The 12,369-nt window shown below is 42.8% G+C and overlaps 2 long non-coding RNA genes across 3 annotated transcripts in view; one reads left to right on the forward strand and one right to left on the reverse strand.

Annotated features, from left to right (window-relative positions):
- The window catches only part of LOC140187408 (uncharacterized), a 48,215-nt gene that overhangs the window by 15,703 nt on the left and 20,143 nt on the right, over nucleotides 1–12,369 (forward strand). Inside the window, exon 2 of the long non-coding RNA XR_011883093.1 lies at nucleotides 10,523–10,613. This is a non-coding gene — a long non-coding RNA (uncharacterized lncRNA). The remainder of the gene's footprint in view (nucleotides 1–10,522; nucleotides 10,614–12,369) is intronic.
- LOC140187406 (uncharacterized) overlaps nucleotides 2,953–12,369 on the reverse strand; it is a 69,530-nt gene continuing 60,113 nt past the window's right edge. For both annotated transcript variants that reach the window (XR_011883090.1, XR_011883089.1), the window contains exon 5: nucleotides 2,953–5,264. This is a non-coding gene — a long non-coding RNA (uncharacterized lncRNA). The remainder of the gene's footprint in view (nucleotides 5,265–12,369) is intronic.

Below are 12,369 nucleotides of genomic sequence, written 5' to 3' on the forward strand. Positions count from 1 at the left end.
CCCCTGATTAAGCTGGGGTTAAATTGGGGGTTTGCTGAATGGGACGACTCAATAGGCCTCAATAAAATAAAAAATAAAGATAAGCTTTACATCTATCACATGTACTGCACATTGAGACATACAGTGAAATGCGTCTTTTGCACCAACAACTAATACAGTCCGAGGATTATGCTAGGGACAAGCGTTGCCATGCTTCTGGCAGCAACACAGTTACTAACCTGAACTGGATGTCTTAGGAACGTGGGAGCACTCTGTGAAGACCTGCACGATCTGCGGGGAGATTGTACAAACCTCCTCACAGACAGCCGCGGGAATCAAACCCAAGTTGCTGTAAAGCGAATGGGCCAATGGCTGCACTACCGTAAAGATCATTGGATGTACTTAAGGTGAAGGTAGGGTCGTCCTTGTAAGACTGGTGAACCCGAGGGTTGTGGGGGAACTGGCGCAAAAGAGCTGTTGAGGGCCATGAGGATCGGCTGTGATCAGGTTGAATTGTGGGGCGGGCTTGAGGGCCCAGGTAGGCTACTCCTGCTCCTGGTTTCCTGTGGTTCCTGGTCTTCTGCTTCCTAATCTTTCAAGGACTTGGGAGCTTCAGGAATGGAGAGATTGCCATGGCAGATGGCAGCCGTCAGGGAGGAAGCAGGAAGTCTTCAAGAGGTAACCTTGTCATCTCAGCAGTAATTATACAATCTCCCCTGGACTTCCAGCCTTCAAGATATTTTGGGTAGTTTCATCAGGCGAGAGTGTCCCATATCACCCATTCTATAATCTCCTCAGCCATTCCCGCTGCTTCTACTGTCGTCCTGTCTCAGACCAAGGTAAAAACTCAAGACCTACTCAGATTCAGAATCATAATCAGCTTTAATATCACTGTACTGTGCAAAAGTCTTGGGCAGCTAGAGTGCTTAAGACTTTTGCACCAATACTGCAGTAATTTTATATATGGCACTGTCCAAATTTCATGATATATATGAGTTGATAAACCTGATTCTGATATGGGTCTCTATTGTGGATTGAGAGGGGCAGGGGGGCAGGGAGAGAGGAATCATGGTTGGGAAAAGGGGAATGGAGAGGGAGGCAGCGGGAAGCACCAGAGAGACATTCTGTAATGATCAATAAGCCAATTATTTGGAATCAAATATCCTTGCCTGGTGTCTCAGGGCTGGGTGTGTCTGCACCCATGCCTCTCCCTGCCCCTGGCACTCCTTCCTTGCCTCCTGTCCATCACAGGTCCCGCTGCGCTCCCTCCTCGCCGTTCCCAACGTCCTTTACTCCCGACAGATTTGCAAACTCGCTCTCTGCTCCATGCTGACAAATACAGTACTGTGCAAAGCTCTTAGCCACCCTAGCTATATATGTATGCCTAAGACTTTTGCAAAGTACTGTATGGTGTGAAATCTGTCTTGTGGCTGCCATATAATGCATAAATCACTATAAATTACATTAAGAAATATACAAAGATTAACAGTGCAAACAGACCGAAGTAGTGGGGTCGTGTTCATGGTTCAACCCCAAGCACAGCTTCCAACTATCCAGAATTCCACCTATTACACTTCCCTTTGTGACACCTCGGATCTTATCCTCATCTCTGTTCAGCTGCGGCTTCAATCATTATTCATCCTTTCTTTCACAACCATCTGACTGTGCATAACCTGCACAAGTCACGCCAAAGCATCACGCCAGTTCCCAACCAGTGACACATACTTTCAACTGTACATTCTAAAATTGTCATCTGCGCATGAAATCATTTCCTGGCCTCACTTTAGAGGAGAAAATTTAACATCCTTCGACTAATAAACTAAGTACACCCAGAACCCAATTACCATTGTTAAAAGTTACACTAGTTACGACTAGTCCTCACTCCTTCACCAGTATAGAAGACCCAAAACAGTTTCCATGATCCATGGACTTTAATCCCTTTTCTGAAATCCTATTTTGCTTGACTTTGGGTTTTAGCTGGAGTCTCGTTCCCATAGCATAGTTATTAGCACAACGCTTTACAGTACCAGCGATCCCGCCATTGCCTGTAAGCAGTTTGTACGTTCTCCCCGTAACTGTGTGAGCTTCCTCCGGGTGCTCCAATTTCCTCCCACAGTCCAAAGACATACTGGTTGGTAGGTTAATTGGTCATTGTAAATTGTCCCGCGATCAGGCTAGGATTAAATTGGGGGATTGCTGAGTAGTGCAGCTCGAAGGGCTGGAAGGGCCTATTCCGTATTGTATCTCAATTTTAAAAAAATCAATCAATAATCCAGGCCTACACTTCAGCGCTGTACTGAGAGAGTTCTGATTAGATGGATGAGCTGCCTTTTGGATTAGTATTCAAACCAGTTACTAGCATCTCCAACGTTCAGAGGAGATTCCCTGGTGTCATTCGAAGATGACTACAATCTTGCGACTAATAGTCCTCTAACTTCCAACATCACTGAAGTAGATTATCTGAGTATTTACGCCACAGCTATTTGTCAAAGTTTGCTAAGCCCCGACTGAATGGTTATTACAATAGCAATATCAGAGCCCTTCATTGGCTTTGTATAGAGATTTAAAGGTTAGCTTTGTTTGTCACACGTACATCAAAACATATAGTGAAATGTGTCATTTTTATCTACAATCAACACTGCCCTAAGATGTGCAAGTGTCACCATGCTCCCGGGGTGCACAACTTACTAACTCTAACCAGTACGTCTTTTGGAACGTGGGAGGAAACTGGAGCACCTGGAGGAAACCCCTGCAGTTATGGGAAGAACATATAAACTCCTTACAGACAGTGGCAGGAATTGAACCCCGAACTTCCAATTGCTTGTGATATACACCATTACGCTGCGTGCATTTGGCAGGCATAGAGCAAGGAGTCCTTTGTTATCTATAAGCGCTAAGGTAACAATGTACAATATAACCAAAAGGTCAATCATTCCATTGATCTATATTGAACTAAATAGTTCCATTATCAAGTCAAGTTTATTGTCATTTAACTATATACATGTATACTGCCAAACAAGACAATGTTTCTTCAGGTCAGGGTGTAAAGCACAGTAGTACACATAACTTAGGAAAGTAAAGATTAAATCTACAATGAACTATGTACAGATAAGCAAAGTAAAGTGCATAAATTCAACATTGTAGGGTGCAGTACAAATTATCCAGGGGAACTTCAAATGCAATGTGGCAGGGAGTTCAGAAGCCTGATGGCCTGAGGGAAGAGATAGCTTCCTATCCTGACTGCTCTTGTTTTTATGCTTTCGAGTCTCCTGCCTGATGGAAGAATGTCAAAGGGATGCTGGATGGATGGGTGGGATCCTTAACAATACTACGGGGCCCTATGTACCAGTGCTCCTGATAAATGTCCCCGATGGATGGTGGGGAGACCCCTACGATTCTCTCAGCCATTCTCAAAGACCTTCATAGGGACTTCCAGTCTGATGCTCAGCTGTTCCCATACCAGATGGAGATGGAGGTTACGGATTACAGTCCATCAAAAAACATAATTTGACAATATTGCTTTGTCAAGATTTATTAATATTCTTTACTGTCACTAATCCCTATTATTAACCATGTCATGAAATTTTATGACATCGACTTTTTCAAAGATCTTATTTACATCATTAGACAGAAAATGAAAAGTTAAAATGTTGCATTTGTGCACAGAGGTTTATTGGCACAAATGTGCACAAAGAAATTCTGATTCTGTAGGTATCATCACCATTGCCGTCTAAAAGCAGTCGACAACTAAAAGGAAGCTCACTCCACTGAATAGGTACATCCAACAAATTAGCAGGAAATCTGGACCTGATATTTAACCAAATGTTGAATGATGAGTGCCAACAAATGCTGTGCATTAGGGCAGCAGCCTTGACGTTGGAGATTACTCAATTAACGATAATGATTGTCAGCATGTATTCCTGTAAATGGTCAATAGGAACATCCCTATTAAAAACAATGCACCTTCCTTTTGATAAATTCTTTATTGCACAATAAAGCAGCTTTTTCATTCTGCTAGAGATTAAGGAGTAAATTTTATGCTTTGTGCTCAGTCGACAAATCAAACATAAATTGTGTTTAAAATACACATTTGATTCTAATTTTGTTTTGAATCAGAGTGGACAAACACAGAACACCAGTTTTAAAATGTAGCATTAAAAGATATTCATTTAGTTATTAAAGAATGAACATTTGATCTGTATTTATTAAAGCAGATAAATAGATGTTTAGAGCAGGGATTACAAGCCTTTTTTATTCCATGGACCCCTACCGTTAACTGAGGGAGTCCATGGGCCCCAGGTTGAGAACTGTTGGTTTAGGGTTATAGAGCCAAGTTGAATGAAAACAGGCCCTTCAGCCCACCAAGTCTGTGCAGGCCACCAAACATCAATTTACACTATCCCATTTAATTCTCCCAACAATTACCCTTGGATTCTGCCACTTTCCAGAGGGCAACTCACAGTGACCAGATACCTGTCTTTGGAAAGTCGGAAACCAGAGGAACCGGGAGAAACCCACACAGTCACAAGGAGAAGATGCAAACCCCACACAAGTAGAACTAGGTGGGAACAAACAGTCGACATTTCAGGCTGAGACCCTTCATCAGGGCTGGAAAGGAAAGGGGCAGAAATCAGAATAAGAGAGAGAGGGGGGTGTTGGAGTAGGTGAGAGGTGGGACCAGGTGAGGGGTAGGGGAGGGAGGATAAAGTGAGAAGCTGGCAGGGGGTCAAGATCGTAAGAAGAAGAAATCGCATAGGAGAGAACAGTGGGCCATGGAGGAAAGGGAAAGGGGAGGAGAACCAGAGGAAGGTGATGGGAAGGTGGGGGAGAAGAAAGGGGGTGAGAAGGTTACGAGAATGGGGAATGGAAAAAGAGAGAAGGGTCTCGGCCTGAAACATCGGCTGTTTATTCCTCTCAATAGGTGCTGCCTGACCTGCTGAGTTCCTCCAGCATTTTGTGTGTGTTGACAGATAAGTAAACCTCCTCTGAGCCAATTCCACCATATTATTGACCTTCCTTAAATGGGAGCAATACCTTCAGTAGTACTGGGACGGAATGGTAGTGCAATTGGTTTCCTGCCCCAGTGATCGCCAATCAAGGTTCGATTCCTGGCGCTGTCCGCAAGCAGTTTGTACGTCTCCCCATGACTGCATGGCTTTCCTTCAGGCGCTCCAGTTCCCTCCCACACTTCAGAGATGTACGTAAACACCAGAGGTTCCGCAGACGCTGGAAGTGCAGAATGACGCACGCAAAATGCTGGAGGGACTCAGCAGGTCAGGCAGCACCTGTGGAGAGGAATAAGCAGTCAACGTTTCGGGCCAAGACCCTTCTTCAGGACCAAGAAGGAAGGAGGAGGGCGACAGAATAAGTTGTGGGCATGCTATGTTGGTGCCAGAAGCTTGGCGACACCAGAGGCCTGCCCACAGCACAACACTCGCTGATGTGATTTGACACAACTGATGCATCTCACTGAATGTTCTGATGTACAAGTGACAAATAAAAGTGATCTAGATGGAAATTAGATCCAGATGGAGCACAAAAGTAGAGGAAGGTGTGGTAAATAACCAATCAGATAGTTTTCAACTACTAAAGGAAATAAACAACAATAGATCATGAAGATTCCAAGTACTTCCTTCCTAATTGATGAGCTTAGCATATAGTTGAGAAAGTAGTTTCATGGTTATGTTATTAAGTATAGAGATTTGATTAATAATCCAGAGACTTTTGTCTAATTTCTCCAAGAGGACCACAATCTTGTGGTTTGGAGGCTTACGTGCCTCAATGACGTGGAGAGCTATGCTGGCTGGAGTCAGAGCTTTATGCTTTGGCTCTTGGTAGAGTCACCCATGTCAAACAGGTCAAAGGGTAGAGGCCACCGGTCCTCCAGGTTTGGGAGATCAGCTCAGGGCCAATAACTCTGACTGGTCAAACAAAATGGTTTTGGAAAAAGCAATTAAAAATTCCTATATCTGTGTGCGGCGGTATTAGAACGTAGAACGTAGAATAGTACAGCACATTACAGGCCCTTCGGCCCACAATGTTGTGCCGACCCTCAAACCCTGTCTCCCATATAACCCCCCACCTTAAATTCCTCCATATACCTGTCTAGTAGTCTCTTAAACTTCACGAGTGTATCTGCCTCCACCACTGACTCAGGCAGTGCATTCCATGCACCAACCACTCTCTGAGTAAAAAACCTTCCTCTAATATCCCCCTTGAACTTCCCACCCCTTATCTTAAAGCCATGTCCTCTTGTATTGAGCAGTGGTACCCTGGGGAAGAGGCACTGGCTATCCACTCTATCTAGGAAGCTAGTGGCAAGATGAAGGAAGCCCTGAATATTGCCAGAGATGGGCAAGGATCGACAAAGAGGGAGGACCTTCATTGCTGCTCTAAATGCCAGCAGTTTAACAGGCAGTAAACATGTAGGTATTAGTCTAATTGCACGATAGCAACTGAGAGAGTTACATTCAATACATTAAATGAATCGGGAAAACCAATGGAAGTCACTGAGAGTACAAAAGAACTGTTAGATTAATACTCAGAACATAGAACAGTGCAGTAAAGTACAGCCCCTTCCACCCACCCTTTAACCTACTTCAAGATCAATCCCACATAGCCCATAATTTTCCTTCATCCACGTGCTTATCTAAAAAACTCTTAAGTGCTTTTAATATATCTGCTTCTACCACCACCACCACCCTGGCAGTGCGCTCCAGTCACCTACCACTCCCCGTGTAAAAACAAACCTTCTTCTGACATTTGTCACCCCACCCCTCACACTCTCCTCCAATTACCTTAAAAATCAGGCCCTTTCGGACTAGTCCTGGGGAAAAGGCGCTGGCTGCCCACTCTAATCTATGCTTTTTATCATCTGATACTCTACACCTCCATCAAATCACCTCTGATCTGAGAGAGAGAGAGAGAGAGAATGAGGGTGAGAGGGCAAGGGTGAGAGAAAGAGGGTGAGAGAGGGAGGGAGAGGGAGGGCAAGAGATTTTGGTGGTCTTCTGTAAATTCACAGATATGTTTTTTGTTGTAGAGAAAGGGACTATGGGAGAACAGATGGATACATCCACAATATGCTGGAAGACAGGAGAAATTAAATGCTGCAAGTAGGTCATAGTTTACAGAGGCTGTTAAAGAGTTTACTGAGTGACAGTCAGACTAGTTCAGGAGGGTGCAGCAGATTATTTTGAAGTTACCTTAAGAAAATAAACTGAATTTTTGAAAGGTGAATTGAAATGTGTATCACGTAATGCTAGTTTTAATTAGCACTATAGATCTGACTATCTCAACTGTTGAATTCAGTGCTGAGTTTGGAAGGCCCGCCATATGTCCAGTGAGAGGACAAGGTGTTGTACTTAGTCCTTATTTGGTGAAAATTCTTCATGGACATTGATACTACGGGTGGTCTCCCACTGAGGCAACACCTGGGAGATTCCCCACTGCCAGAGGCATTGGAGCAGAAGTAGGTCATTTGGCCCATCGAGTCTGCTCTGCCATTCAATCATGGTCTGATCTAATTCTTCCACTCATCCCCACTCCCCATACCCTTCCCTGGCTAAACAAGAACGTATCTATCTTTGCCTTAAATGCACCCAATGACCTGGCCTCCACACTGCTTGTGGCAACAAATTCCACAGACTTACCACCCTCGGACTAAAGTAATTTCTCCGCATCTCTGTTCTAAATGGACGTCCTTCAATCCTGAAGTCATGCCCTCTTGTCCTAGACTCCCCTACTATGGGAAATAACTTTGCCAAGTTATTTGCTAACTAACATAGCAATAACAAGTAGGTGATAATACATTGTACTAACTAGCATAGCTATAATGGGGTGGTTAGAAACCTAATGACTCAGTTCACGGCATACAGTTCCTCTGGCCTGGCAAACAATTGTATATACCAGGACTATAGCAGAGGCTTAAGGTAATCTTCAAGATATGGTGCAAGCTAAACAAAATAGTGAACTCCAATAACCAATGCTGACCAAAGATTAAACAACAAGTCCCCAATAGGAGACCATGAAATATGCTAGACATTCATGAACAATTACCATGCGTTGGTGAGTTCCAGGGCATTTTACAGCCTATCTTTGACTCCAGTAATGAAAAATAAAAATGAAATTAAGTTTGCATAGAAATCAATCTATGTGGAAACTAGCATTCTTAATGTGAATACTACTCTGTGTAGTCTGGTCAATTGTTATTTTAAAGATGTAATCAAGATTTAACAGCATCTTTTATTTATTCAGTAACAAGCATCCAGGGTATTATCACTGCAGTGCCTTATTGTCAGTATTAATAATCTTAATTGCTTGTAGGTTTCAGGATAATGTACCTCTAATTAGTGGTTAGTGTTAGGCAAACAGTTCTTGTTACAGTGCTGCCTCCTACTGACCCAACAATGTCATTACAGAACATTATCCGGATTGAATTCAACGTGACTGTATTTTCCAGATTGGATTCCAAATTGGATTTCCTGCAGAATTTAGTACTGAGCTGATCATTTATACTTCATGACTTTTTTTTGAATTTCACTTGTCATACTTGTATGTGAGCCCAATTGGTGCAATGATGAGTAGATGAGATTGCAATGCAACAGATGTTGAAGCTGCTGTGAGATAAGAAAATAAGAGTCATGGATTTCCCTATGTGCTTATATCCAAAAGCAACAATGACTCTGATGAAGGGCCTTTGATATGGAACATTAGCTCTGTTTCTTTTCCCACAGATGTTGCCTGACCGGCTAAGTTTTTTTTGTAAGTTCAAAATATGTTTATTACTAAAGGATGTATAAATTATACAACCTTGAGATTTGTTTGCTTACAGGCAGCCATAAAGTTAGAATCCGGGAAAAAATAACAATTAAAAAAAGGACCAACACCGTATGTGCAGAGAAAAGGGAAGAAAAAAAAACACAAATCATGAGCAAAAACATTCCGAACCAAAATGCATCCTTAGATCCGAACCCTGGAGCAGCCTGGAGCAGGTGCAAAGCCTCGGTATCAGCTTATCATGTTAGAGGGCACGGAGCAGAGCAGCCAGGGCAGACTTCACAGCCTCAGCCTCATGGGGAGAAGAGTGACTATTGTAGGACAGCGAGCGAAATTGGCTCTCACCTCCGATCCCGGCACCGTATCTTTCAGTCTATCCGGGCCGGCATTTTAATTGTCCAAACCGCATATCATACCTCACACTAGGACCCGGGCACCACTATGTCCAGCATTTTCTATGTGTCTGGAACATAGAACAGTACAGCTCAGTACAGGCCTTTCAGCCCACAATCTTGTGCCAGCCCATATAAACCTCCTCCACAATCAATCTAAGTCTTCCCTCCTACAAAGCCCCTGACTCTCCATTTGTCTTGCATCCACATGCCCTTTGCTCACTGATACCATCAGGAAGGAGGTACGGAAGCCTGAGGGCACACACTCAACAATTCAGGAACAGCTTCTTCCCCTCCGCCATCCAATTTCCAAATGGACATGAACACTACCTCACTATTTTTTAAATTTCTATTTTTGCACTACTTATTTAATGCAACATACATACACACACACTTACTGTAATTCACTTTTTTAATATTATATATTGCATTGTACTGCTGCCGCAGAGGCATCAAATTTCATGACATATGCCGGTGATATTAAACTTGATTCTGATTCTGATCTAAGAGTCTTTTAAGTGTCCCTTTTGTAGCAGCCTCTTCCACCACCTCTACGTGTAAAAAAATCTACCTTGGACATTGACCCCATAAATTTTCCTCCACTCAGCTTAAACTGATGCCCTCTAGTATTGTCCACCGTCATCCTGGGAAAAGAATGTTGCTGGCTGTCCACTCTATCTAGCCCTCTCATAATCTTGCACACCAATATCAAGTCACTTCTGTTGCTCTGATGAGAAAACCCCAGCTTGCTCAGTCTGTTCTCAGAAGATGTTTTATTTCAGATTTCAAGGATCTTCAATCTTTCCTGCTCTAGGAAAAAAAATGCTGTCTGTTCACACTCTATCTCTCATAATCTTACACACTTAGATCAAGTCATCTCTCATCCTCAGTCGCTCTAAAAAAACCAGCTTGCTCAAACAGTCCTCATGAGGTAAGTTTTATTTCAGATTTCTAACATCTGCCGTTTTCTTTTGTTCACGCAAAGGCCCATAATGTTCAAACAATGGTCTATAGCTTTGCACCTAAATGAAAAGTGAAGCAGGTCAAGTACTGCTCCTGGGTCCTGAGTATAAAAACTATGACTAAATTGTGTAAATGTGATGTCCATGTGGTGATCTGCTGACTGTTACAGATGTGAAACAATTCACAGCATCCTTTCTTGGAGCAGGAAGCCGATTTCCTGATGTGAACCTCCACAGATGTATCTTCTGGTTGTTCTCACCTTTGTTGTTTCTGGCAGCCTCCTGTATGCCAGCTGGCAGTTTCATATTTTACATGACAACAGTGGAAGCACTAAAATATTTAGTTGTGATTATTGTGCCCTGAGGCTGCAGAAACCAGATTATAAACACAGTTCCTTCTCTCTAATTTAGCAGATGATGGAGGTGGTTTGAACTTGGCTTAAAAATGGAGCATAGGAAGCTGAACGGAAGGAGCATCCCATGAGTGGCCCGTAAATTCGAGGTAACCACAGGTTTAACACTAAAATAGCTGAACACAACCAGGCACTTTATTTAGATTTAGTCATTGAAAGTGGCAAATTTAGCCAGACTTTCGTTTATACTCACTCATAGTGACCCTTATTCTTAGTGGCTTCCTTAAACTATTTTAGAAGACTGCCAGGAGTCAATCATATTAGAGTCAGAGAAAATTACAGCATAGAAAAAGGCCCTTCAGCCCATCTAGTATGTGCTGACCATAGGTGGTTGAAGATTATAGAATAAAGTGGATAGTAACAACATATTCCCTTCCCCTAAGGATACCTGCAAACCAGATGGGCTCTTACCCTCACTTTGTAGCTCGATGGTTACCATCAGTGAGACTGGATTTTTTTTTAATGACAGCTTTATTTAATTACTCTCATTTAAAACCCCAACTCATTTGGTGGAATTTGTAATTATATCCTAAGATCCTAAATCAATCATCCAGACTACTAGCCTTCCCCAGTGACTTTCACCGCATGACACAGCACTGGCCGTTCCAGATCACTCAAGGATATAGTAAGACACACAAAATGCTGGAAGAACTCAGCAGGTCAGACAGCATCTATGGGAGAGGAATCAATAGTTGGCGTTTCAGGCTGAGTGCCTTCTTCAGGACTGAAAAGGAAGGGGGAAGATGCCAAAATATAAAGGTGGGAGGCGAGGAAGGAGGAAAGCTGGAAGGCGGTAGGTGAAGCCAGGTGAGTAGGAAAGATAAAGGGCTGGAGAGGAAGGGATCTGATAGGAGAGGAGCAAGGACTATAGGAGAAAGGGAATGAGGAGAGGACCCAGGAGGAAGTGATAGGCAGGTGAGGAGAGGTAAAAGGCCAGAATGAGGAATAGAAAAGAGAGGAGGGGAGGGAAAAAAACTTTTTACCGGAAGGAAAAATCGATCTTCATGCCATCAGGTTGGAGGCTAACCAGACATAACGTAAGGTGTTGCTCCTCCAGCCTGAAGGTGGACTCATCTTTTGATTATTTTTCTCTCGACTCATTTATTCCTTTTATACCTAATTCTAGTGTAAATTATAGTATACGTTATCTATTGCTCTGTACGCTGTGGCTGCAAAAACAACAAATTTCACAACTTGTCAGTTATAATCAACTTCATTCTGATTCTGATTCCTCACATCCATGAGGACTGGACTCAGGAGACAACGTGGGGAGAAAGAAACTTAATCCAGTTCCATACAATCTCCAATATTTTATCAGAAACATAGACTTAATCATCAGTAATATATTAAATCTACATTCCATATATTTAAAGCATTATAGCTATACACTGTGTGCATTATGTACATTTGATGCACGTAATTGGAATAAAGTTGTTTGATGGCGTGTTGGGACTATGCACTGTGTCATTTTGGTAGCACTGTTGCAGTGGTTACAGTTGTATTGGCACTGTGGTTGCACAATCTCAAACATTAACCAAGTGGTGAGCATGGATAACTTCGACTCACCTTAACCCTGAAATGATTCCGCAACCTATGGACCCATTTTCAAAAACCCCACTCAGGTTCTCAGTATCATTTAGACATAAACATTCATATATTTTTTTTTGTATTTGTACAGATTGTCTTCCTTTGCACACTGGTTGATTGTCTGTCCTTGTGGGTCCTTTTTCATTGATTCTATTGTATTTCTTTGCATCGGTGCGCGAAGGCAGTGTGCAGCCTAACACTGTGCGATTGTCTTGAGTGTTACTCTTTCAATCGCAAGGTCCCATTGGACTTTGGTCA

This window comes from Mobula birostris, chromosome 24 (genome assembly GCF_030028105.1).
Source record: "Mobula birostris isolate sMobBir1 chromosome 24, sMobBir1.hap1, whole genome shotgun sequence".
Lineage (NCBI taxonomy): Eukaryota > Metazoa > Chordata > Chondrichthyes > Myliobatiformes > Myliobatidae > Mobula > Mobula birostris.